We start from the raw sequence: 25894 nt of genomic DNA on the forward strand, positions 1-25894 counted from the left end.
CCTCCATAGCAACCCTGCAAGTGCTGTATTGTGAATAGGTCTAGAGCTCCCAGAATGTAACACAATGCAATTGTGTTTGCACTGTTGGGCCCAAGTACTATCAAATGATAATATTTACTCTTCCACTTCAAAGAGTTTTCATTAGTGGTTACGATAAAGAAGTACCTTGGAAAAGAGCTGATTGCTGTGGAAGGGTCTTTAGTACTGTTATTGTATTTACCATTATTTATTTATGTGCCTTGTGTTTTGAAAGGGAGTCAGTGTGATCCCAAACAACAGAATAAAGGGCTAGTAGTAATCTCCTCTCAATAGCTGGTTTGTTTAAGCTGAATTATTCACAAGCAGAAAAAAAAAAGTATGTTGAAAGGGTTAAATTGACTTAAATATTCATAACTGTTGCTGAATCCTGAGGAAGCTGTGCTTGGAATTAATTTATTTAAAACTTTCAGGTTACATGATATGTAACAGCTATGGCTTGCCAGCTTTGGAATTACTGCCCGTGTGATTGCCACAATGTGAGCTTTGAGATAAGAAGGGGAATCACATTTTACAGTAATGGGTGGATAAATCGTAAACTGTAGGGTTTTCTGCCCATAACAAAATGTCAGGTATTAAATGATAGATCTCATTGTATGAGGTAAAAACTCTTCCGCACTCTTGTATGGTTCTCTATTATTAACACTGTAAAGGCTGCAGTCATTACCTTCGTTCCCAACTGCATTAAATCCCCCTGGAATCACTTACCTTAGCTTTGTGCATTGTCCACTCAAAAATCCAGCTGCTAATGATGGTGTTATAGAGGCCTGATCCTGCAAGCCTTATGCAGTTGAGTAATCCTTTAATGTCCCTTCTCTCTTCCCCTTCCATTTAGCATGCCCCCATTCACAAATAAATAAACAAATTATGGAATTAACATACCATTTACATATCATCACTCTGCTTGTATGTGTGTATGGGTATCTCTTTCTCCTATCTTTTGTCTACCTTGTTTATGTAAGCAGGATTTAGAATCACGACAGAGACTGTCTACTCTGTTTGTAGCTGCCTAGGACAATGGGACCCCATTCTTGGTTAATCTCTAGGCACTACCATAATAAACATAATGTGAGTAGTTCCATTGACTTTATTAGGGTTATTTGTGTAAAGATTCCTCATGTAAGACTTTCAGGATCAGGCCCATAAATGGATCTAGTGTATTTGTTCCTAGAGTTCTGAAGGTTGCTGAACACCCTCAGCTCCCATTGAATCAATTCTGCTCCCATTGATTTCAATGAGCGATTGACAATTTGATTCAATGGGAGCAGGAGCAGGTCAAAAGGGTGATTCTCAGTATCTCTCAGGAGCACCTTGCAGGATCCATAGTGTCCACCGTAATATGATTAATTAGTAACATCCATTTGTAACTATGAAACATTGGGAGGATCATGAAATTGGGGATCTAAAAAGCATCAGTCATCTTGTATGGATCTAGCTGACTTAGAAGTGTTTTTTGTTTTGCTGCTGCTACTGAAAATAGCCTGGAACTTTCATAAGCATTATATCTATAGTCAGTAAAACATATTTTTCATTTATATTGTATTTAAAATGCATATAACTTTGGGTAGTTGATATTGTAGTAGTGAATATAATAATCCATTAGCAGCTTTATTTTGGCATATACACAATATAGATTAATAGAATCTGCAATGATTTATCTGAACCTGTACCTATATGAATTCTTTCATACTGAGTAATCATACAATTTAAAATGTTTGAATATATCTATCTAGCCTAATACCACACTTAATTGCTGTGTAAGCAGACTGAGTATGAAGCTATGCAGTGAAGCATTACATTGGTACAGAAAAAGCAATACTTAATGTGGAACAAGGCTGCCTCTGACTAGCTCATTGTTAGCACTGAGGTGTGGAGCTTTAACTTTAACTAGAAACATTCATTCTAAATATGTCAACAGGATGGAAATTTAGGGGTTTTGTTGTTTGGCAGAAAGATTAGTTCTAATTTCAGAAGTTCTGCCTTAGTTTAACCATTTAAATGCTGCACTCTTGGCATCTGGAACAGACATCATAAAGCTCAAATCCCTTTTCCCCTGGTGATACAGATATAAACTATGTACACAAACTAGCTATCTGCATTCAACGGGTTAAGTACTATGAGAATGAGATGAGTTACTGTAACTGTACCCTGAAACACATATGTGTTGAATATGATTTACACAATTGATCTTAGAAGGTTGTAATTAATTATACACTGTGCTGTATATTAAAAGGAATTCAGTATATTTTAGAGGCAGTTTTAATGAAGTATGCCATTTGAAAAGCAATAGGGACTGTCTCAGAAATGAATAAGACTATTGGTAGGTTTTTATTCCTTAATCCGTTTCTCCTTCAAAAGAGTTCATTAAGCTTTTTCTGAACCTGGCCCATTTGGAATATGTCTTCAGAAGGGCATCAGACTCAACTGTATCTATAAACATGTATGATGTGATAGCTTTATATTTACTATAGACTTGAGATGAAATCCTGGCTGCATGTAATGGCAAAATTCCCATTGACTTCAATGATGCTGAACACAGACATTATGTATTACAAAATAACTAGGGGTTAACTAAAGGTTCTGCTCTGTGTGTGTGTGTGTGTATAAATAACATGAATATTCAGATCAAGAGTATAGTCTCAGGCTTTCCAGTGCTATCTTGTTCTGGGGTTCAACAAAATCCAAAATGGGAGCTTTACTGTAAGAGGTAATTTAAATGTATCCTGTTTGGAAATAATTTCTGTGCTTACACTTATCTACCTGAAACATATTAACTAAACATTAGGTGGCCAAAACAGAGGTTAGTTTTGTAAAACACCATCTGTTAAGTGGTTTGTATCCTGGTCCATTTAGCTGAATAACCCACAGTTCCGGGGTGATGGATAAATAGATCTGGTTTAGGCCCAGGACGGTGAAAAGTCCTGTGGATTATGGGCGAAAAAAATTACATCTTGCATTTTTCTGAAACTTTTGCTCACTTGTGCTCACGTATTGTTGATTTAGCCTTTTCCCATTTCAGAAGAGTTCAGTAGTCAAAGGCTTGACTAATAATGAAAAAAGCTGTGCAGTTGATATAATGGAAAAATAGGTTCCCGATAGCTTGTAGCTACTTTAGAAACCTTCCCAGTAGAGACAAGACAGTAATGAACCCTTCCTCGAAGCTTAGTAAGTGGCAGAATAATGGAATTTCATTTCTGTCTAGACCTTTAATTTGTGAACAAGCACGGCCAGCCAGTACAGTGACTTAATTCACTGTGCAAAAATATCAGGCACCTAATCATTTCATCCCAACTCATTGTAATGCAGATAGGATTATTGCATTAGAAATGTGATTTTTAAATGGCCTGGGGCAGTAATTTGTCAGCATTTGGGGGCATTAACTCCATTAAAGTTTAGACAACAGCAACCATTCTTTTGTATTGCATCACAGGTCATAATACCAAACATTTAGTATAAGTCACCTGCAACACATTTTGCAATTGCATATCTCCTGGCAAATAGGGATGTCCCCACATTCTTCCTCCTGTGACCTGGAATTACAGCTGCTTAGAATGGTTCAGATTAGATATGTATACTGGAGAAAGCAGACCTAGGAATATATCTTCACCAATGAAAAATGCATGCCAACTTGCCATTGAAAGCAGCCGGAGGTCACCTGGGCTACAGTTCACTCTGAGACTCCTGCGTGTGAGATAATGTTGATATGATTATTTTGCCCAAACTTTCATATGGCAACCTTGCTTTGGGGAAAGGTGAAAATACTGTATTTTAAGAAGATCCCTTCTTGTGAAGTTGTCAAGGTTCGTAGCTTTGCAGTCACCTCTATGGGATCACAGAGGCTTCACTCTCATTACAATGTGTATGGTAACACCCATTGTTTCATGTTCTCTATGTATATAAATCTCCCCACTGTATTTTCCACTGAATGCATCCAATGAAGTGAGCTGTAGCTCACGAAAGCTTATGCTCAAATAAATTTGTTAGTCTCTAAGGTGCCAAAAGTACTCCTGTTCTTTTTGTGAATACAGACTAACACGGCTGCTACTCTGAAAAGAGGCTTACTATTATTGACTGAAATCGAAATTTGGACCAGGCCCATCTCTATATTCAATTGATTGGAGATTGTTTCCCTTTCTGAACAGAAAATACTTCCAGAGGGCCATGGCCTGACCTTTGGAGGGAAAAAATTGCATAAGATGAAAAATTCAGTCAATTTCTGTGAGTGAGGAAAGGAGTAGAATGTTGACCAAACTCTGCCCTTCCACAAGCTGTGAAATGGGTTTGCAGAACCATTATTCAGAAACATGTCAATGCTTAGTGTATAGCTAGCCCCTTATGTAGGGTGAATTTTGAGTATTGTGGTCAATTCAAGGTGTCTTTTACAGGCCCCAGAGAACACACTGGGCTCCCAAGGAATTTTCTTAACTAAATGCATTGGATTATCTTCCTAAAAGGGAATACTGTATAATCATTTGTAGCAATTTTTTGTGTGTGATACAAGAACAGAGTCCCAGTGTATTATTTTGGGAAGACTGTTTCACAATGAATTCCCTTGATAGTACTCGTGAAAATAGCACATACTACAAATATGGGCCATCAGTATGTAATGGGATGCTTGCTTATGTCAGTGGATTATTAGAAAGATCACAGTATTTGTGAATTTAGGGCTGAAAGAGGCTTGCACAGCTTTAGCCACATCATGAGTGAGCCCTTTAAGATCAGAAATTGAGATGCTTCCAAGCACTTAATTGGACAGCCCATCTCTGCACTATACCTGACTGTCATGCTTTGCATTGTTATGTAAAAGGGGTTGCTGCTTTTTGTGGCACATGGTACATATGTCCGAACTGTGAGGCATGTCACACATGGTTTTGACTGGTATGTCACACTGCTAGTTTATAATATGTCACAATGTAGGTGTCATGCCACGGCATAAAAAGCATGTCCATGGCATTCCTCACACTTCACTAACATATATGTTAGATGCTATCACGAACTGCAAGTACGCTTCGTGTTTTGGATAGGCAGTTTCCAGTCCATATTTGTTTAGGTCTCTATTCAGAAAAGAATCTCTATTCAGGAAAGCAGCTTACTACGTAAAGTTAAGCAAATGCTTAAGGCCTTTACACTACAACATGGCCCCGATTTAGGAAAGCAACAATCCAATACACCAAAAAGGTGCCATTTTGCTTTTCCAGGAAGTGTGAAGTTCTATAAGATGATGCTAAATTAATTGTCACATTTCTAATTTTTTCCATGCACAGAGGTGCTTATTTTTCTTTTGAAATTTTAGAGTGCTCATCTGAAAGAAACATGCAGTTTTCTTTTACATAGCATGTATAATATTGGAGCTAGATTGAGTCACAGACGAATACACTAATAGTTATGTCTCTATTCAGTAGTTTACGGGACCAAATCCTCCAAGATCATATGTGCCAAACTTTGATCACAATTTCTCCCATGAAACATCATTGATTTTAAGTGGTGTTACAAAAACATAACTGAGCATAATTTGACTAATATTGCTGATTGCTGTTAGGATTTTTCATTTAACTGACATGTGAAAGAAAGACCTGTAACCAGACAACTCCACAGCAATTGTCCGTCTGCAGATGCTGTAGAGAACAATTTATTCCAGATAAAACTGGCATTCATTTATTCTCAATGTTTTTCCTTCAGATCTATCTCTTTAGTATTATATATGCTTTCAGTCTATCTCTTTTGTGGGGCTGTGAGGCAGCTTCTATCCACACAAGGCCCTAGGGAAGAATCAGGGCTGATAAGGTCTAATGGCTGATGAAGCCCAGCTGGGGGAGGAGCTGGACTAAGCATAAGGAGAGGAAGTTGGTGGTAAGAGGGTGCGGTAGGAAGAACTCTGCAGTCACATTCTTGAGGTGGGGAATTGGCAAGAAACAAAGAGGAGTCCTAGGAGGGAGTAAGCCCTGGGATCATGCATGGGACTATAGACTGTGGCAAGAACTGAGGGGGAGGGAGCAAAGGGTGTGAAGTAGCCACAGGGAGCAGAGGAAGCTCCAGGGGTGGGCCAGAAGATAAGGAAAAGTAGGAAAGAGCCCAGGGAAACAGCAACAGAGTCTGAGACTGTTTGCTAGACATATCATCCCTGGACTGGGACCTGGAGCAGTGGGAGGGTATAGCTTCCCCTACCGGCCACTGGAGAAGTGGCACAGTCTGGGCAGTGGAGCTGAAAACTGCCTGAGGCAGTTTGTCCAGAGGGACTTTGACACCCCAAAAGGGGAAAATTACAGTGACCTGACCAGAGGGCCAAGCCACAAAGAGGGAGCTCCTTGAGTTAGGAAGAGTGAGCAGTCAAGTCCAGAGAGAGAGTGAGAGACGCCATCCTGCCACAGGGTGAGCAACCGAAGGAGGGGGCATCAGATGAGCCATAAGGACGTATCCCATTGGTGAATAGCTAACTGTCTGACAGGGCTTCTCCCAGTAGGACGCCATCATATCAACAATGCAAAAAATCTAATGTAGAGGCTGCTAACAGATCCTTAAACAAATAGTACTGAATTTTGAAAATTCTTAGTGTGGGCTTCTTGGTCTAATATGCCAAATATTGCTAGGAACTTATTATATCACTGAAGTAGTATGCTAAGAAGTATTTTTTCTACATGTGCAACATGCCTCAGGTGGCATGTGACCAGAGTTCATCCTCAAATTTGGTCTGCGAGTTGGATCATTAGGTTCCCTGGGCCAGGTACTGATGGGGAGTGCGACATGAACGCTGATCCAGGTCCTCTGAAAAAATTCTGGTCCAAATGTATACCTTGTTAATGCCATTGAAATCAATGGACTTGTGACAGGGACGAATTCTCACGCCACTGAAGTAAATGGGAGCTTTACCATTGACTTCAAAAACAAAGAACCAACCAGCTTCAAACATAGCCGAAGCATATCCAGCAGTCCAGCCTCCTGGTTTTGCCCTTCCATACCATCTGTAGGCAAAGCTAAATTGCTTAGAAGTAAAGTGGTCAGATGTGTGCAAATGCCTAGAAGTGGGGACTTTGTGACTCTCCCCTTCCTGCTGTGCCCAGTTAGGAGAGGAAGATCATATGCATGGGGCTGTTCTGCTCCCTCATGGACTTGCACAGTGCCATTCCCTCAGCTATTGAATGGCTAAAACGTTTAGACTAACATGCTTGACTTGAACATCTATGTAAATGCAATTGAAATTTGAAAAAAGCCAGATTTCACCTATTGTATCCCTTGACAAAAGGGATCGTTAAATGTATCTAAGGTGTAACTAATTTAGAACCTTGGTTCTATTTTTATTTAACTACTTGACCCAGTAGAATTTTGAGGCAAACACTGCTATCAATAATATAAAGTTATTGGGCAGTAAATCCAAGACTCAGTTTGGTTTTCTGATTTCCCCCGCCCTCCCCCTTTTGTCCTGGAGTCATAATTCAGTTCATGTTTTATAACGATTACAAAATGTGAAAAGTATTATGTTAAAAAAGCCATTTACCACTGCAGCAATGGTACATTTAACTTTTGTTTAGTTTGGTCTTTTGAAATTGTATCACTTTATAGTGCGTTGTTAAAATGTGTTTGTTGATTAGTTCAAAACTGTGGTTCAAATGAACAGCTGTTTGCAGTTCTAATATCTTCCCCTGATTAATATTTCCATCTTAATTGTCTGTGACAATCATAGAAATATAGGGCTGGAAGGGACCTCAAGGGGTCATCTAGACTAGCCTCCTGTGCTGAGGTAGGACCAAGTATATGTAGACAGGTGTTTGCCTAATCTGTTCTTAAAAACCTCCCTTGGAAGCCTATTCCAGTGCTGAACTATCCTTATAAGGATTTCCTAATTTCTAACTTAAATCTCCCTTACTGCAGACTAAACCAATTACTACTGTTCCTACCCTCAGTGGACATGAAGAACACTTGATCGCCATCCTCTTTATAACTGCCCTTAAACATTTGAAGACCGTTATCAGGTTCCTCCCTCTGTCATCTTTTCTCAAGACTAAACATGTCTAGTTTTTTAATCTTTCCTTATAGTTCAGGTTTCCTAAACCTTTTATCATATATGTACCTCTGTTCAGGATTCTTTTCAATTTGGTCACATCTTTCCTAAAAGTGGCGCACAGTACTCCAGCTGAGGCCTCATCAGTGCTAAGAAGAACAGCATTTGCCACTTACATATGACATTCCTGTTACTACATTCTGGAATGCTATTAGCCCTTTTGCAACTGCATCACATTGTTGACTCGTATACCATTCGTGATCCACTATAACCGCCAATTCCTCTTTAGCCTAGCTAGCTGTTTCACATTTGACTTTTTCCCCCTTCCTATGTGTAATACTTTGCAGCTGTCTCTGTTGAATTTCATCTTGTTGTCAGACCAATTTCTCCAGTTTGTCAAGGTTGTTTTGAATTTTATTCCTGTCTTCCAAAGTGCTAGTAGCCCCTCCCAACTTGGTGTCATTGCAAATTATTCAAGTAATTAATGAAAATGTTGTACAGTACTAGACCAAGGGGAGACCTCTGTGGGGAACCCTCTAGATACATCCACCCAGTTTGACCGAATCATCATTAACTACTTTTTGTGTACTGTGTTTCAACCAGTCATGTACCCACCTTATAGTAGTTCCATCTAGTTTGCTTATGAAAATGTCACGTACAACTATCAAAATCTTACTAAAATCAAAATATATCACATCATTTACTTCCCCCTTATTTATTAGGCCGGTAACCCGGCCAAAGAAGGAAATTAGGTTGGTTTGTTATGATTTGTTCTTGACAAATCCATGTTGGCTGTTACTTATTATCCTTTTATCTCTAGATGCTTAAAATTGATGGTTTAATTAGATGTTCCAGTATCTTTCCAGGTGTCATAGTTAGCTGACTGGTCTATAACTTTCCAGCTCCTCTTTATTCCTGTTTTTAAAGATGGGTACTATGTTTGTCATTCTCAAGTTCAGTTGGACCTTGCCCCTCCATGAGTTCTGAAAAATAATTGGTAACAGTTCCAAGATTGTTTCAGATCATTCCTTAAGTATCCTACTATTAATTTTATCAGGACCTGCTGATATGAATACATCTGACTTATCTAAATAGTCTTTAAGCTGTTCTTTCCCTGTTTTGGCTTGCATTCCTTTCCTCTTGTAGTTAATGTTGTTGGTGGTAAATATCTGGTAACAAATGATCTTTTTAGTGAATACTGAAGCAATACAGCCATTAAACACCTGAACCATATTGATGTAATCCATTATTAGTTCTCCTTCCCCACTCATTAGTGGGCATACTTTCCTTTGTCTTTCTCTTGCTCCTAATGTATTTATTAGAACCTCTTCTTATTGCCTTTTATGTCCCCTTGCTAATAGGTGTAACTCATTTTGTGCCTTAAGCTTATTGATTTTTGTCCCTTCGTGCTTGTGCTATTCTTTTGTACCCATCCTTAGTAATTTGTCTATTTCAACTTTTCGTAGTTTTCCTTTTTGATTTTCAGGTCATTAAAAGAGCTCCTGCTGGAGCCAAAATTGCCTCTTACTGTAGAACAGGGTACTCTCACAATAGTAGTATACTTCCTGGGGAAAAAACACCATGATTTCAATCCTAAAAGGGCCCTGAATTATTTTTTTTCCCCTGCTGAGTGATGCAGAATGCAACAGTAATTTTACTAACTAAAAACTTAGCTATGACACAAAAGTAGAATTCTGTTCTTGATTCTTGTGCAAACCTTACATTGTTTATCAATGGGAGTTCTGCTGAAGAGTTAGGAGGGTGGTCCAAACTCTGTAGACTTAGCCCACGGTCCATGATTGAAACAGAAGTTCTCTCTCCACAGAACAAGGCTGACTTCTCTGGAATCACTTAAATGACTACTGTACGTTGTTTTGGGTAAGACTTTTGTATTGCCTGTTTGAGGTGGTTGGCTTTCTTTATAACTAAACATCGAGCTGAATCCCATTCATCTTTCTTCCACTGAAGTCAGAAGGAATTGGCTAACAGTAAATAAAGCCTGTGCTGTGTCTATTTGGCTGAATGATTGTTCAAGTTCTGTAACTCCAAGGGGTCTGTCCTTCAAAAAGATTCCACCAAACTCTGTTAATTCAACTATTAACTGCAGGCATGAAAGCATGGCTGCGGGAAGTGTCACACTGGCAGTAGCAGACTGTGATCACATAGATCACAAATACTAGGGTTTGAGGTGCACAGGAGTCCATGAAGGGTGCTATATAAATGTAAGATTGTTCGTTTTTTGTTCTCATCACTACAGCTTGCTTGGCAGTTAATAATTTATTCAACTAATTTATTTATTGGTTTACAAATTATCTTCAAATGGAATTTGCTTTTACATCTTCAAAAGTACACGATGGTTTATACAAACATATTTCAGCTTGTGGATTGCTCGTGAATTATTCATCATATCCTCATAAGTTAGTATTTGCTATTTATATTTCACCCTTTGTAGTGTGAGATTGGTCACCTAAATCATGAGTAGGCCCCTACCAAATTCACGGCCATGATAAAACGTGTCATGGACAGTGAAATCTGGTCTCCTCCCCATGAAATCTGGTCTTTTGTGTACTTTTACCCGACGCTATACAAATTTCATGGGGAAGACCAACGTTTCTCAAACTGGAGGTCCTGACCCAAAAGGGAGTTGCAGGGGCTCTCAAGTTTATTTTAGGGGGGGCATGGTATTGCCGCCCTTACTTCTGCGCTGCCTTCAGAGCTGGGCAGCTGGAAAGCAGCAGCTGCTGGCTGGATGCCCAGCTCTGAAGGCAGGGCCCGGGAGCAGCAGTGCAGAAGTAAGGGTGGTAATACCATGCCACCCTTACTTTTGCGCTGCTGCCTTCAGAGCTGGGCGGCCAGAGAGTGGCGGCTGCTGAGTGAGGGCCCAGCTCTGCAGGCAGCAGCACAGAAGTAAGGGTGGCTATACCATAGCATGCCATCCTCACGTCTGCGTTGCTGCTGGCAGCGGCTGTGCCTTCAGAGCTGGGCTCCTGGCCAGCAGCTGCCACTCTCCGGCTACCCAGTTCTGAAGGCAGTGCCGCCGCCAGCAGCAGCAGAGAAGTAAGGGTAGCAGTACCGCAGCCCCCCCCTACAATAACCTTGTTACTCTTCTTCCCGCCCAAACTCCTTTTTCAGTCAGGACCCCTACAATTACAACATTATGAAATTTCAGATTTAAATAGATGAAATAATGAAATTTACAATTTAAAAAATCATATGACTGTGAAATTGACCAAAATGGACCGTGAATTTGGTAGGGCCCTAATCATGAGTATTCATGCATGGATATATTTGCACATGGGTATTCCGAACACTTTCTTACTCCATGAATGTTCATGGGGACAAAATTCCACCTGCATGAATGTTTGAGTAAAGCAAATAAAAGGGGCTATGACTTCCATCATAGCAAATTCGTGCTTGTATTAACAAATGTCTGCAATTGCTTGGGGTAGGGGGGTTGTCCAGCTCTTTTCAAGGTTATTCATAGCCTATGGCACAGCTCCACAAAGATACTTAGATACCTAAATTCCAGTTTTATGTTCTACTGTGAACCACAAAATCCCAGCCTGGCTGCTGCCTATCCACTGTAGATGTCTGAACTATTCAACACCTACATTCTTGCAGTAAAAGTTCCCTACTTAACCTAGTTTCTCCTTCTGGGTACATGCACTGCTGCCTCATTCTAGTATCGGCACAGCTACCTCATACCTAAACCCTGGTGCGATCAATGAACTGGGGGAAGACCGGCAGAGGAGCACCTACCTCACCCATGGGGTCTGATCTGGTAGGTGTGCTCAAAGGCTGCCTACTGGATTTGGTTCCATTTAAAAGCTGGCCAGAGGAGGTGATGATGATACTGCTGCATCCTCCCCCCAGTATATATTTAGCCCAGTGGTTAGAGCACTCAGCTAGGATGTGGGAGACCTGGATTCAATTCACCCCTCTGCTTGATGGGGAGAAAGAGGTGGGAGACCCCTATTCAGATTCTAAGTCTCTAACCACCGAGCTATGGGATATTCAGGTGTGTGGCTTGCAGTCCCTTCTGTTCTTCCATTGTGGGTAAATAATTTTAAGTCATGGGGTCAGACAAAGAGAGTGAGAATAGCTCTGTAGCCTGGTAGCTCTGGTAAGAGAGTAGCTCTGTAGCTCTGGTAAGGGCACCCACCTAGATGCTTGGGGACCTTGGGTCCAGTCTCCCTGCTACAATTACTTTTTCTTTATCCAAAATGTAACCGCTTCAGTAGGAGAGATTGAGGAGGAAGACCCCCCCCCCCCGTCCTGTCCCCATCGGACTATCCCATAACTCAGTGGTTAGCGCACACTCCTGAGAGGTAGGAGACTGCTGTTCAAATCCCTTCTCCCTGTCTGACAGAGTGGGGAATAGAACCTGGATTGCCCACATCCTGGATGAGTGTTCTAACCACGGTGCTAAAAATTATAATTGGGCCAGTGGTGGTGGCAGTGGCCCTATCATCACCTCTTCTGGCTGTTTTGTGCAGAGTGAGGCAGGGGCCAAACTGCATCTCACAAGAAATTACTTGGGTGCCTAGGCCACCTGACTCCAGCAGAGAGGTTTCTGTTTATGGATTCCTAGCAGAGATGATGCCTGCCTCTGAGAGAGGTGCAGGACTTAGGACACACCCCTCTTGTTGGAATCTCCCGCTGTTTAGTTTAGGCTGCTCTTTGCTTAATGTTTTGCAGATTACGTTCTGAGGAGCCTGTCTCCTACCATTCATTGTACAGGGAGCCTATGTGCCTAACTCAGGTTTTGTGGATTGCATTATTGCTCCTGAGGTTCTCTAGACACCTAAGTCTCTTTGTGAATCTAGGCCTGTTTGCCTATGCTGAGGAATGAAATGTTGGTTTTTATCACCAGTCCAAAGTAAACAAGGACTGTATTTCATGAAGGAAAATGTATGAACAAAATCCTCCAGATTATGTGATTTATTGTGACTTTTTGCTTGAAAATTCCCATTCATCTTATTTTGGCAAGGATTTGGTCTAATGTTCTGTGGGAAGTGTAAGGAAGAGTGAAATGGGGACAGCGGTGGTTCTGGTATATTATGTGTTGGAGAGGTGTAGATGGGCAAAATTCTGTTCAGATTCACTTAAATACTGTAAAACCCTATCAGAATCAAATGAACTTCGATGGGATCTGAGTCAGGGCAGAATTTAGCCCTTATTTGTTTGTCTGTCAGGCTATACTAATGGAAGAACAGGTACTCATTGGTATAAATTCTATCTACCAACCAGTTCCACAGTGTAGGTCTCAACATATGCTGAAATGATTTCATGATACTTATTTCAAATGGATATTTTCATTTTTTCTGTGCCTCTTAGCTAAATGAACCTCTGACTTGCTAAGTGCCAAATGCTGAAAGAATTACTCATTTACTCCATCCACTTGATAGACTTCTGCAAAAATCCTAGGAGGCATTAAGGCACCAGAGCAGTCTTAACTGTAAACAGGCGCCGAACAGTAAGAATAGAAGCAATTACTCTTCATATCTCTATTAGTTTCTCTGCTCATTTAACAGTGCCAGCAGAAAGTAACATTAATATCCTATTCAGCAGTCAAATGCACCAAATTGGAAGTTGACTTGTGTGTTTTCCCCTTTCCTAATGGATATCATTAAAAGTTAACAAGTCATCTAAATCATGTTAGTATTCCCAGGGTCAATATTGCTGGAATTTCTGGCAGCATTCCCATAGGAAGAGTTAGCACTCTGAGATTGTGTGGCTGGCGTTTGTGTCTCAGTGGAAAGTACTGGGGCTGCCTAAACATTGGCACTATATATCCCTATATAAGCAACAACAACAACAAAAAAGATGTTGGATGGGGACATTTCTAATATATGGCATGTACTCCTTCCCCTTCTTTTTCTCCCTACTGTTCTTATAGCTCTAGTGTAAATATTTCTAATGGAAATTCTTCACAACAGGCATGTATCTTACTGCATGGAAACCCTGCTGGGAAAATGTACAAATGATGAACATGTCAGCTGGTATGAGTTTCAAATTTAAGGGATTGTTAGACCATAGATAGCTTTTATTGGGGTCAAGGTGGCTAATAAACTGGAAGATGCAATGAAAAAGGGCATTCAGCAGAAGAGGATAGCTAGCTGTCTCAGCAGGCTGAAAGTCGTGGAATTACTGGCCACCTGCAAGGCTGTTAGTGATGGTTTTATAAGTATTTTTGCAGTGAGGGTGGTAAATGAAATATAAGGGTGAACTTTAATATGCCTATCATCATCTCCTGCTTCCTTTGCTAAAAGTCCACTGATGATTAAAAGTCACACAGATGTTTTTGGGGTGGGGTGGGAAAAGTTGGCATTGGGGTCATTTCAAAAAATGAAGGCACTAAAGTTCAGGAGTTGGGTTAATGGAGATTCTTGCAGCCTCCTTTGTTCTTACATAGCAAATATGAAAAATAGGGTTCTAGGATTCTTGAAGAGTTGTTTTTCGTAAACTTTTCTCATGCTATGTTGCTGCAAAGAGGTTGCTTGGCCTCTGATGGGTAAGTGGGGTTTTCTGATAACCACTAGTTCTGATTTAGGTAGCTTTCTGCATCCACTACTTCTCCTTTATATTTTAAAACTTGTGAATATGATTTTGGCAAAATGCTGAACTAATAAGGGGTTGCAATTATATAACTTTTTGCTTTTATGTTCATTCAGAGAAAGTGAATGCAATGAAAAGATTGAGGGGGAGATCTTCAAAGGCACAAATGAAGGTTAGGCACCCAACTCCTATTGAGTTTCAGTGACAGAGTTAAGTACTTGACTGCCCTTTGTGCCTTTGCAAATCTCCTGCTCAAAAGGCCAATATAATTCTATGTGAGTACTTTAGGTTTAAATTAAGATGGGTGGGGGGGGGGTAGGGTATTCTGTGATTTTTCTCCCCTCACCCCTCAACTCTTCTGCCACGTTGTCCACTTTCTATTTCCAATGCTTTTCCAGAGCCTTGTCAAGAGAGCTCTGTGACAAGCAGCCAGAGGGAGTGGCTGGTCTGCGAAGAACATGCAAAGTGCTCCTAGGGCTGAGTGTGAGCATTATTTGTTCTTGTGACTGTTGGTGTTTTTATAAAAGCAGCTACTATCCCTGAGCAAGCACACGAAGCTACTAAATAAATCTTTGATTGTAACCTATTTAACAGTCTCATCCATAACACAGTTGTTAAAACATTACTATAATTATGTAGCCCATTCTTACCATAGAGAAGCTGCAAAAATTATTTATTAGCTCTTGAGTATTTGACAATTCAATATTGAATAACAGTTTTCAGTTTTTTGCAACATATTCAGTATTAATGCTGTAGGTCTTCTAGAGTAGAGGAATAAGGCAAAAAGAAGTAGCGTTTGAGGGAGAGGTGCATACAAAATATTGTAAAGGGACTTGAGTCTGGGAGCAAAGAGTGATAAGTATAGGATTTCCATTCCATAACTATAGACATCCTCACTTGTATTTCACCACTTCTTCTCTGTCCTGATTTAAAAAGCTCTGCTCATTGCTAGAGGAGCTCTTCTGGAGACTTGAAAGATTTATAGAAATACACTTTGTATAAAAGCTAGAAAAATTACTCCCAAATCCTCTTCTCTCTCATTTAGATCACAATGCAGAGACTTGTGCACATTTTGTTTTTTAAAAAAGAGTGAACTGTCCTAACAGCAGAAATGGTATTTTGAGGGAATCTTCTTTATTTAAATTTAGATTTAATATTTTAATCCTGATTTTCATTTCCCAAGGTTGAGGCCATGACTTGATTCTATGGACTTGGGAGTGTTAACTGCAGATTTTCCTCCTTGAATCAAGTTAATTTCTTCATCCTCTTCTTCCAGTCCCTAAAATCTGTACATTCCACTGCAGCATCTTGGATGTGTGGCAGATAGTCTTGAGGCTGTTGCACTGCCCATCTTGCACTTGTGGGGCAAGACTCATGCCTTAGTATCTGTGAATTGAATCTAACTACTTCTTGCCCAGGTATTAGGATCCATGCGGGACAGGATTGTCTCTCCAGATTAATTTATTATCAGTAATTATTTGTAGAGGAATCTAGAGACCCCTATTGAGAGCAGAGCCCCACTAAGCCAGGCTATGTACAAACATATAATTGAGAGAGCGTCCCTTTGCCAAAGACAAGAGTTTACAATCTGAATAGACAGGAAAGGCAACTTGGAAGAGGAAACCAAGATGAAATGACTTGTACAGGGTCACACATCAGGTCAAGGCTGAGCTGGCATTTGCGCTTAGGTCTCCTGACTCCCAAGCAAGTGCCTTATCACCAGATTCTGGCTCAGGGTCATCATTCAGGAAAGCTAAAAGGAATCAACTCAAGCTGCGAAGTTATGCGCACAAATTAAAACACAGTAAATCCCTGTGTGGATGCACTCATTCATAAGTAAAATGGCCTTAGCTCGCTGTAGTTTAACAGATTAGCGCTTTCTGCCACTGCTCTAGTTTAAATCATGGATGGTGGATGCCTCAGTTCTTCCTTGTAGCTCTCTCTGTTTCTGTCTTGTCTGTTTAATATTCCACTTCAGTTTAACCAAAGATGAAGCATCCAAATGTCTGTATCTTCTAGGAGTCAGTTTTTACCAAAGTGAATGCTTGTGATGGCTCTTTATAAGCAATGAGCTGTACATAAGTACAAGAGAAGAGAGAACTGCTGACTCCTATTTTGCTATTTGCATTATCAGCAAAGGAAATAAAACTCTTCCCTCCCGCAGTCCAAAAGCACACACAGGCTAACAGGAATCATTTCAATAAGCACATACTGGGAAAGCCCAGATAAGGGTTATTTTGTGGCTGAAATATCAGTGACCAGTGTGTGTTATGTGGGAAGCTTGTGTAGAAGTATTGCTGTTGAGGAAGTAGCGTATAGTAACATGTATAGATGAGACTGATAAATTGTCCTCTAAACAAGCATCTGCAGCAAATTGTCAGACTGAGACGATTTCCCAGCATACCCTATTCCTCTGTGTGACTGAAATCTCGGAGGCGCTATTTACTCACTTACATAAGAAATGAGGGGTTAGGATTCATTGGTTCGGTGCAGGTTTTATTTGATTTTTGCTTTGCATATATATAATTTCTCTCTTTGAATTGCTTTCTGCAGTGATGTATAATGGCAGTGGCAGCAGCAGCACTAGGCTATTTCTGATCAGAATGCTAGTCTCATTTCTAAGAGCTAAATGGCTTTCTGGGTAAAGTACTAGCCTTTGACTTCTAGAATCCTGTTTGCACCAAATGAAATTAATTTAATAGCCTCAGCTTCATTGTCTGTAGTCAGGAGAATGAACAGTTAAGTTACGAGCATGCTCCCAGAGCACTTCTGGCACAGGCAGTGAGTGGAGTTTGGGGAAAGGAAGAAAGAGGACTCTTCATTTTCATTGTCTGGAAGATCCATGATTAACCTCTGCTAAGGAAAGTGGGGCCATTTGCAAATATGTGTAAAGATTATCTCATTCTGAGAGAAGCTTACAGCACTATTCTCCTTTTGCTTACACCATTGTAAATCAGGAGTCAAACAAGTGATGTCAGCAGCGTTACACTGGCATAAAACTAGCGTGAGAGCAGACTCTAGTAGGAAGAGTCCAACACAGATCTGGGGAGAAGGATCTGGAAAAGAGCTGCAGCTGAAAGTCATTGAGGGAAGAGCAGCATGTGGAGGATCTGGCTGTTGGTTGCTTTTCTTTAATTGCTTCTGAGAAGATACGTTACCAACTAACTGTGCTAGAATACCCTGGGTCAGGATAGATGGTAACACTCAAATGCTCAAAAAATTCTAGAACTCCATTCTTCTGGTAGCACAAACCATCTGTTATATTTATATGGCCCCTGTCACCATAGTATCTGAGCACTTAATAATCTTAAATGTATTTATCCGCACACGAGGGAAGTACCATTATTCCCTTTGGCAGATGGGGGACTGAAAGGATCACTTGCCCACAAGTCTGCAATGGAGCAGTCACTTGGACGCATGTCTCCTGGGTCCCAGGCTAGTGCCCTCTATCCACTAGCCCATCCTTTCTCTGCCTCTCGCTGCCTCAGTCTCTTCTTGCAATGGCTGACTGTACCTGCTCTAGTGACCACCTGCTCCTTACAAAGGGAAGTGGGGAGCTGCAGTTTGCATCTGCGCTCTTAAGGGAGTGAAGTATGGTATTAGAATACCTGGCTACTAGTTTCTCAATATGAGAGAGAGACAAATCTTTTAAGAAGAAAAGGGAAGACTCTCTGGTTTTGGTTCTGCATGACTGGCACTGTATAATCTTTACCAGAAGTGAACTGATAAATTAAACTGGTCTGGCAGTTAGTGAGATTTGGTTCTTTAGGTTTTAAAGATAAGGTGTTTTGTTCCCCTTCCCTCTCCGCCTCCCTCTAAGCCTCCTGGAAATGGTCAGGGCAAACCTGGACAGCTCATATACATGAATAATTTAATTGTCCTCTGTTTTCGCTGCTGTGAATGACATGGTATTAGGCATTCTGTTCTTGTTAATTTAATTTTGTATTCAGCCTGCCTCTCAATGTCTATCCAAAGAACAAATGGATGATGCACGGCTTTACAACATATACATATTATTGAACTGTGTCAAAGAGAGCAGGAAGGGGCAGGAGCTGAGGGGGGGGGGCAAGGGAAAGGGCTTTGTCCTTTCCAATTAGGTTCACAACTTTGGTGGATAGTTTTATTCATTCCCCCTCCCAGTTGACAAGTACAGTGTTTGTGAATGCATTTTTTCCCTGTTGTTTGATCAGCTTTATAGATACATTATTTCAAGGGGTTTTATGTTTTGGTAATTGTTGAATAATTCTTTTCCATAGTCAACCAGATCTTGTTTAAACTATGTTCCTTCCCTGGGTTTCCAGTCTTCAGATTTGTATGGTTAAGGGCATTATCTGTAAGGCTTGGGTTGCAAAAATATCTGTTGTCTGAATATACCTCCCATTCCCCCATCCCCAACTAGCATTTTGGTGTTTGATGGCCTCTTCCCTGCACTGAGGGTGCAGCTTCTGCCCCTCTCTTGGTTCATCTCTCCATTTTCATGGGGTCAGAAGTTTATTTCTGGTTACATAGCATCATAGAATCATAGAATCATAGAATATCAGGGTTGGAAGGGACCCCAGAAGGTCATCTAGTCCAACCCCCTGCTCAAAGCAGGACCAATTCCCAGTTAAATCATCCCAGCCAGGGCTTTGTCAAGCCTGACCTTAAAAACCTCTAAGGAAGGAGATTCTACCACCTCCCTAGGTAACGCATTCCAGTGTTTCACCACCCTCTTAGTGAAAAAGTTTTTCCTAATATCCAATCTAAACCTCCCCCACTGCAACTTGAGACCATTACTCCTCGTTCTGTCATCTGCTACCATTGAGAACAGTCTAGAGCCATCCTCTTTGGAACCCCCTTTCAGGTAGTTGAAAGCAGCTATCAAATCCCCCCTCATTCTTCTCTTCTGCAGGCTAAACAATCCCAGCTCCCTCAGCCTCTCCTCATAACTCATGTGTTCCAGTCCCCTAATCATTTTTGTTGCCCTTCGCTGGACTCTCTCCAATTTATCCACATCCTTCTTGAAGTGTGGGGCCCAAAACTGGACACAGTACTCCAGATGAGGCCTCACCAATGTCGAATAGAGGGGAACGATCACGTCCCTCGATCTGCTCGCTATGCCCCTACTTATACATCCCAAAATGCCATTGGCCTTCTTGGCAACAAGGGCACACTGCTGACTCATATCCAGCTTCTCGTCCACTGTCACCCCTAGGTCCTTTTCTGCAGAACTGCTGCCTAGCCATTCGGTCCCTAGTCTGTAGCTGTGCATTGGGTTCTTCCGTCCTAAGTGCAGGACCCTGCACTTATCCTTATTGAACCTCATCAGATTCCTTTTGGCCCAATCTTCCAATTGGTCTAGGTCCTTCTGTATCCTATCCCTCCCCTCCAGCGTATCTACCACTCCTCCCAGTTTAGTATCATCCACAAATTTGCTGAGAGTGCAATCCACACCATCCTCCAGATCATTTATGAAGATATTGAATAAAACCGGCCCCAGGACCGACCCTTGGGGCACTCCACTTGATACCGGCTGCCAACTAGACATGGAGCCATTGATCACTACCCGTTGAGCCCGACAATTTAGCCAGCTTTCTACCCACCTTATAGTGCATTCATCCAGCCCATACTTCCTTAACTTGCTGACAAGAATACTTGCTGACAAGCATCCAGGTTCACCAAACCAAAACTTTAAAAATCATCATTATCCCAAGCATTTATTTAGTTCCCATCAAAGTATTATCTGGAATTCTTACAAAGTTTAAATTGAGATGCTGAAGATATAAGTAAGAGAAACCAAACACCATGCTTCTCTGCATCCTGAAGCTTTACCGGTTGTCTTGGAAACCAGGATTTAGTCAGTTAGGAAAGCCTGGGCAAAGAGGTGGGTTTTGCAGCTGTATTAAAAAGTGGTAGGTTAAAAAACAGCGTGAATCCCAGATGTGTGGGTCCTCTCCTGAGAAAGCTCCACCATTGGCCTCCATGGTGAACTTCATCCTTGGGGTACCAAATTCTAGCATTTACCCAATTGGGTAAACCACACACTGTCACAGTTTCCTACCTATTTGTGCCACAACTGACCCGTTAGAACAGTTTTTTAAGATATCTGTCATCAGTGGTGAATAGATATTTATGAATGGATGACTGGGTGAATGCTGCAGCTTTAACCTATTTTATTTGTTGACATTATTTCACTTTCCTCCCCACATCCTTCCCTCTATGTGCTGCCTATCAGCAACCTAATGCGGGTTGAGAAAAGAAGGGCAAACAAGAAATTTTTTCTTTAAAACTAACACCATTGCAATTAAATGACTGGGCAGCAGGTGTGTTCTTGCTTAGCTTGGCTTGGCTTGCTTAGCTTGGTCAGGGGTCCAGTCTTACAACCTTACTTTTGACTTCAGTCGTGTGAATGAGGGTTGTCAGACTGGGCAATGTGCTCTGGAATTTATCCTGAGGCAGGCCTGTCCTGAGCCACTGATCTCCCTATGAGCGCTGCTGGATGTGCGGCCTCTGTGCCTATGGAGCAGCTTATTAAGATCTCTTAATTTGAACCTTCTGGTGTAACGTGCATACTCTAATGTTATAATACTCTTATGTCTGTTTCCCAGAATCAGCTGGCAACCACCATGGGAATTTAGGTGAAAAATCCATAGGCAACACAGAATAAATGGTTCCTAGATTTACAACAGGTATAACATTAATTGACTTAAGTCTAAATTGTGCATATCCTGAGCCAAACTGTCCTCACTTGCCCTCATGCAACCACAGTGAATCCAGTGAAATTGGGTTGTAAATATAAATGCCCTGTGTGTGTGCAGCCATTTGTAAGGAATTCCTCTCATCTGGCTGAGGCAGTAAGGTAGCCTGTACTCCCCTTTATCATAGCGTGTTGATGGATCCTGTCAGACAGTTTGAGGTTTGTTAGATCACCCAGAACATAGGTGCCTTTAATTCGCTACAGCCCATGCTTGCTATACATATTGCAGCTTCTTTTCCTGTTAGCATGCACGCACAAACTTTAAAACTCTTTCCTCTAAATCTTTCATGCTGTTTAACTTCTCTACCCTGATGTCGTTGTCCCCCCCCCGTTTTAATATATTTTCTAACTAATGACTCATCTGGATAGGATTGCCTCTGGCTCTATGATGTAGCAATTAACTCTAACCCTAAGATGGCAACTTGCTGGTTTGCCTGGCAGCGTGGGGTCTGCAGTAGCTGATAAAACAGAAAGAAAATAAAGTCAGATTCATTCTATGTTAAGATGATTATTGATTTAGTATGCATGGCAGTTTTCTGTGTAGAGGTTTACCAGTTTTCAAGGTGACTAAAATATTTCCAAGTTGATGGGTTTTGTTTGATTTTTTTTTCCAGAGTTGCTGTGAATGTTACACAACTCAATGGGGCTGTGTGCTCAGCAATTCTGTAAACAAAGCCTTCTGGTTTTAGCTAAAAAGACTTTAGGATAGAACTTGAACAACTACTATTGTGCTGATTGCTTTTCTGTATGTTTATAATTAATTACACTGGCATTCAGCCCAGACCTAATGTTTTCTTACATTGCGGAGAAACATTAAATTCCAGTTTAAATGTATAAAGGGCCTTGGGAATCTTATTAATGTTACATTATGGGCACTGGCAAGCTAGCCCATGTACTAATAATGAAAAGATAAAATCTGACATGTAAGCCAGGGTTTGAAATCTTAAACAGACCGTTCAGGTTTGGAACTAATGTCACACATGGGAACTCTCAAAGCGTGACTTACTCCAGAAACCAGGTGCTAACAGAAAACTTCAACTTCTCAACTAGCATCAGAGGTGACAATGCAAAGAAGTTCTGCAGGGCTATGCAGCTCCATTCAATCTTTATAGCATTGAAGGCACCCTGCTAAACAGGCTGTCGGAAATGCATTAAAAAAGGTGCAAAATCTGCCTACAAATGACTAAGAGGCAATAATGATTTGACAAGATATTTTGTATTTTTTAAAATGATTTTTCCCAAAGGGATGATGGGGTTTGGGAGACCGGAGCAGAGGAAAGGAGTAAAAACAAAACCAAACTCCAAAAAAACCCCCTCCCTGCCTGTTAATGAATTATATTGGATTAGAAAGGCATCAAGTGCACCAATATGGCCCTACTACAATGCAACTGGCACACTGTTGTGCCAATCAGGTGGTAGGTATATGGTGCAGGCTATGTTCCCCTTGTTGCCTGCAGAGAGATTTTTTGTAACCGAATTCAGAATGGAGACCTCTGCATTTGTTGCTACATGGGCCAAATTCTGCTCTCCATCATGCCAGGGTAATTGTGTGACGTGAGCAGAGTTACTTAAGGGATTACACTAGTGTGACACAGATCAGAGTTTGGTCCTTAGAGGATTGAATGATCTTGGAGCCAGTGTGTAAGGGAAAGCTGTCCTTTGGCCACCTGTCATGCCCTGTGACTTGCTCACTCAGCATGTCAATCCTCATTTCACCTTTGTTCCCCCTCATTCCGGTGAAAGTGCCTATGCCTAATGAACCAATGTGAGTATTCCAGTGGCCAAATACTGACTTGGTTTGGTTTAGATAAGGCCTGAATTGTTCAGTTGACCTCATGATAATGCTAAAAGTTCTCACCCTGTGGCTAGATGTAGTCCTGGTATTTACATTGGTTTGATCACACCGTTCTGATTGTTTCACGCCAAAACTCACTCAGAACCCAAGCCCTTTATATATCATGGTGTCTGATTACCTCAATTAAATCTTTTTACAAGCATTTTCCTGCACATAGATTTAAATCTGTGAGATATAAATAGGTAGAAAGGGCAGGAGTTTTGTGCTTGGATTTGCCCAATTATTGAGGCAGTAGAAGAAAATGTAGACAGGTACTGTACTGGAAAATGTAGTGGTCTGGCTGGAGTGCTTCATGGAATACTGAAAGGAGTATTGCTGTAATAGGTGACCATTGATAGTTACAAAGCATGGGTTAAATGCTGCCTTTTTGAAGGAAAGCCCATGAGAGGGGAAAAGTGCTTGAAATATGCAGAGAAATTCACCTTGCAGAGTTACTGTCACCTTTGTCCCTTCAGGTGAGAGCAGACCTAGTAGTGCCCTCCAAAACTGGAGGAAGTGGGATCCCAACTCTGAGGATCCTGGGGCATCCTTTTGAAAAGCCTGATGCTCCATCTTTATCATTCTCTTTTCCCCCTCCCCCCATCAGTATAGCTCACTGTGGGGTCAGGGGGCTGCCAGAGGCTTCCTTTCCTGGGGGTGTGCCCTCTTGGAGAGAGTTAGAAAAAACAAGTGAGGATTGAAGGCTGCAAAAACCCTGCCAGATGACAGGAACATGTGGTGCAGAGTGGCCATTCTCTGAGCTGACATGCCTTCTACCTCAAACAGCCCCTTGTATGGAATGGCTTTTGGGGAGAGCAAGGAAGTATGCTGCTGAGTTTGAGAGTGTGAGGCACTATGCATCCAATATCCTGCTCCTTTTGCTCCCCTCTGTGTTGTGTATAGTAGCAAAGAGGAGTCTAATGAAACAAACCCAGCAAAGAGGTCTGCATTGCAACGGGGTGAATTTACATTCTCTCTGGGCTCTTTCCATTACTGAGAACTTCAGCATCACTTATTATTCTACAGTCATTGAAACCTTCTGTCCCTGCCCCTTCTTTCTTAGGGTTCGGTAGGACTCAAATCTGTGATTCTGGGATGGCTAATAGAAAATTGTCAATGACTCAGTTTAGCCTCACAATATGGATGGATAAATATCGTGGGCATCAACTTCTGTTGCCAAAGCCCCATGATGATTAAGTTTTTTATGTTTTTTAATGGAGCTGCTGCATTCCAACTGCGGGGGTTTTACTTAAAAAAATAACAGCCTATTAACCACAAAGTGAGGCAGGTTCAGTAGTGCCAGCTACTCCCTGAGTGGGTCGTGGGAAATCTCTGCACTAGTCAAAATTGTGCCCTGGCCACTTTACAGGGCAGTAAAACTTCATTTTGCTTACAATTCTCCAGCCTTCACAAACTTTGATCTCAAGGTGGTGTGAACCAGGAATAACTCTGTTGAAGCCAATGGAGTCAGGCCCATGTGAAAACTGGGTAAGCAAGAGGATTTAGGTGTTGCATCTTTTTTCTCTTCCTAATTCCTCACTGCTTCTCTGCAGCCCGCTTTTTAAATTTTTTTTATTTTACTCTTCTGCTTTATTATGATGAAAGTGAAACTGTTTCTAAACCATCTAGGCCTGATTCGCTTCAGTGGAGCTACAGGGGCACAAAATGAATGCAGTGGTAAACTGGCAGTTAATAGATAGACCTAATGTAAAAGTAACATGTCTGTTGGGTCATGGGGATACAGTGAGTGGAATATGTTAGCCTTGTAAATATCATTTTGACCTCTTCACTCCAAAGACTGCCGCCTGTATGTTGCCATTGATTAGTTCCTAGTGTTTTTAGTAATCAAGTAGTCCTATTTCATCAGGACTACAATACAGGGGGAGTGTGCATGGGCCTTTAAAACTTGTTGTTGGTGGGTTTTTGTGTGTGTGTGTAGACTTTTAAGAAGTCAGTTGGCCAGGTCCTGGGGTCCAGCTGAACTGCATCAGCTCACCTTTGAACTCCCATGATCCTGAGCCTACTCGCTGCTGGTCCAGTTCACAGACAGAAGATAGAGCAGCTTTCCGTTCTGCTGTAACTTGCTCCAACTGCAACAGCCCCAGGGGGCCAAAAATGATAACTATGAATTGGTGGAAGTAGGGCAGGTGTGCCCATGACTCTTTCCTCTGTATATGCCCCCTGTGGTGGCAATAGAAGCATGGGATGGTATAGGAGTCAATGTGCCAGATCGATTCCACCACAGAGTTCCCCTTCTCTGGGGTGATCATCCTGTGGCCACACCCACACACTCAAATGCACTCTGAGATCCTCTATGTGCCATCAGGGAAAACGTTAATCAGAATTTCCCTGTGAATCAATGATGTTCACAGTTACTCAAAATATTAAAATAGTGGCCATTTGTATTTAATGACTGATTTGGTTTATGTAACAAATTCTGTATAAAAGTCAAATAGTTCAAAAGATTAATGATCCATCTCTCAACACTCCCCCTATGCTAGATGAGGTGTACAGAGGTGAAGTGACTTGTCCAAGGTCACATGGGGAGGCTGTGGCAGAGTCAGGAATAGAAGCCAGATAGTCTGATGCCTGGTCCTGTGCTTTGGCCCAGGTTCTCTTCTGTGATTATTGGACTGGGATGCAGAAACCCTGAGTTCTATTCCTTGCTGTGGTACTGTGTGTGTCCTTGGACAAGTCACATCCTCTTTCTCCTCCCATCATTCATCTGTCTGGT

The 25894-nt window shown here is 41.4% G+C and overlaps 1 protein-coding gene across 2 annotated transcripts in view; it reads left to right on the forward strand.

The window, feature by feature from the left end:
- Positions 1-25894, forward strand: part of KIF26B (kinesin family member 26B) — a 426862-nt gene that overhangs the window by 2640 nt on the left and 398328 nt on the right. The window lies entirely within an intron of this gene.

Source organism: Lepidochelys kempii, chromosome 3 (assembly GCF_965140285.1).
Source record: "Lepidochelys kempii isolate rLepKem1 chromosome 3, rLepKem1.hap1, whole genome shotgun sequence".
Taxonomy (NCBI): domain Eukaryota; kingdom Metazoa; phylum Chordata; order Testudines; family Cheloniidae; genus Lepidochelys; species Lepidochelys kempii.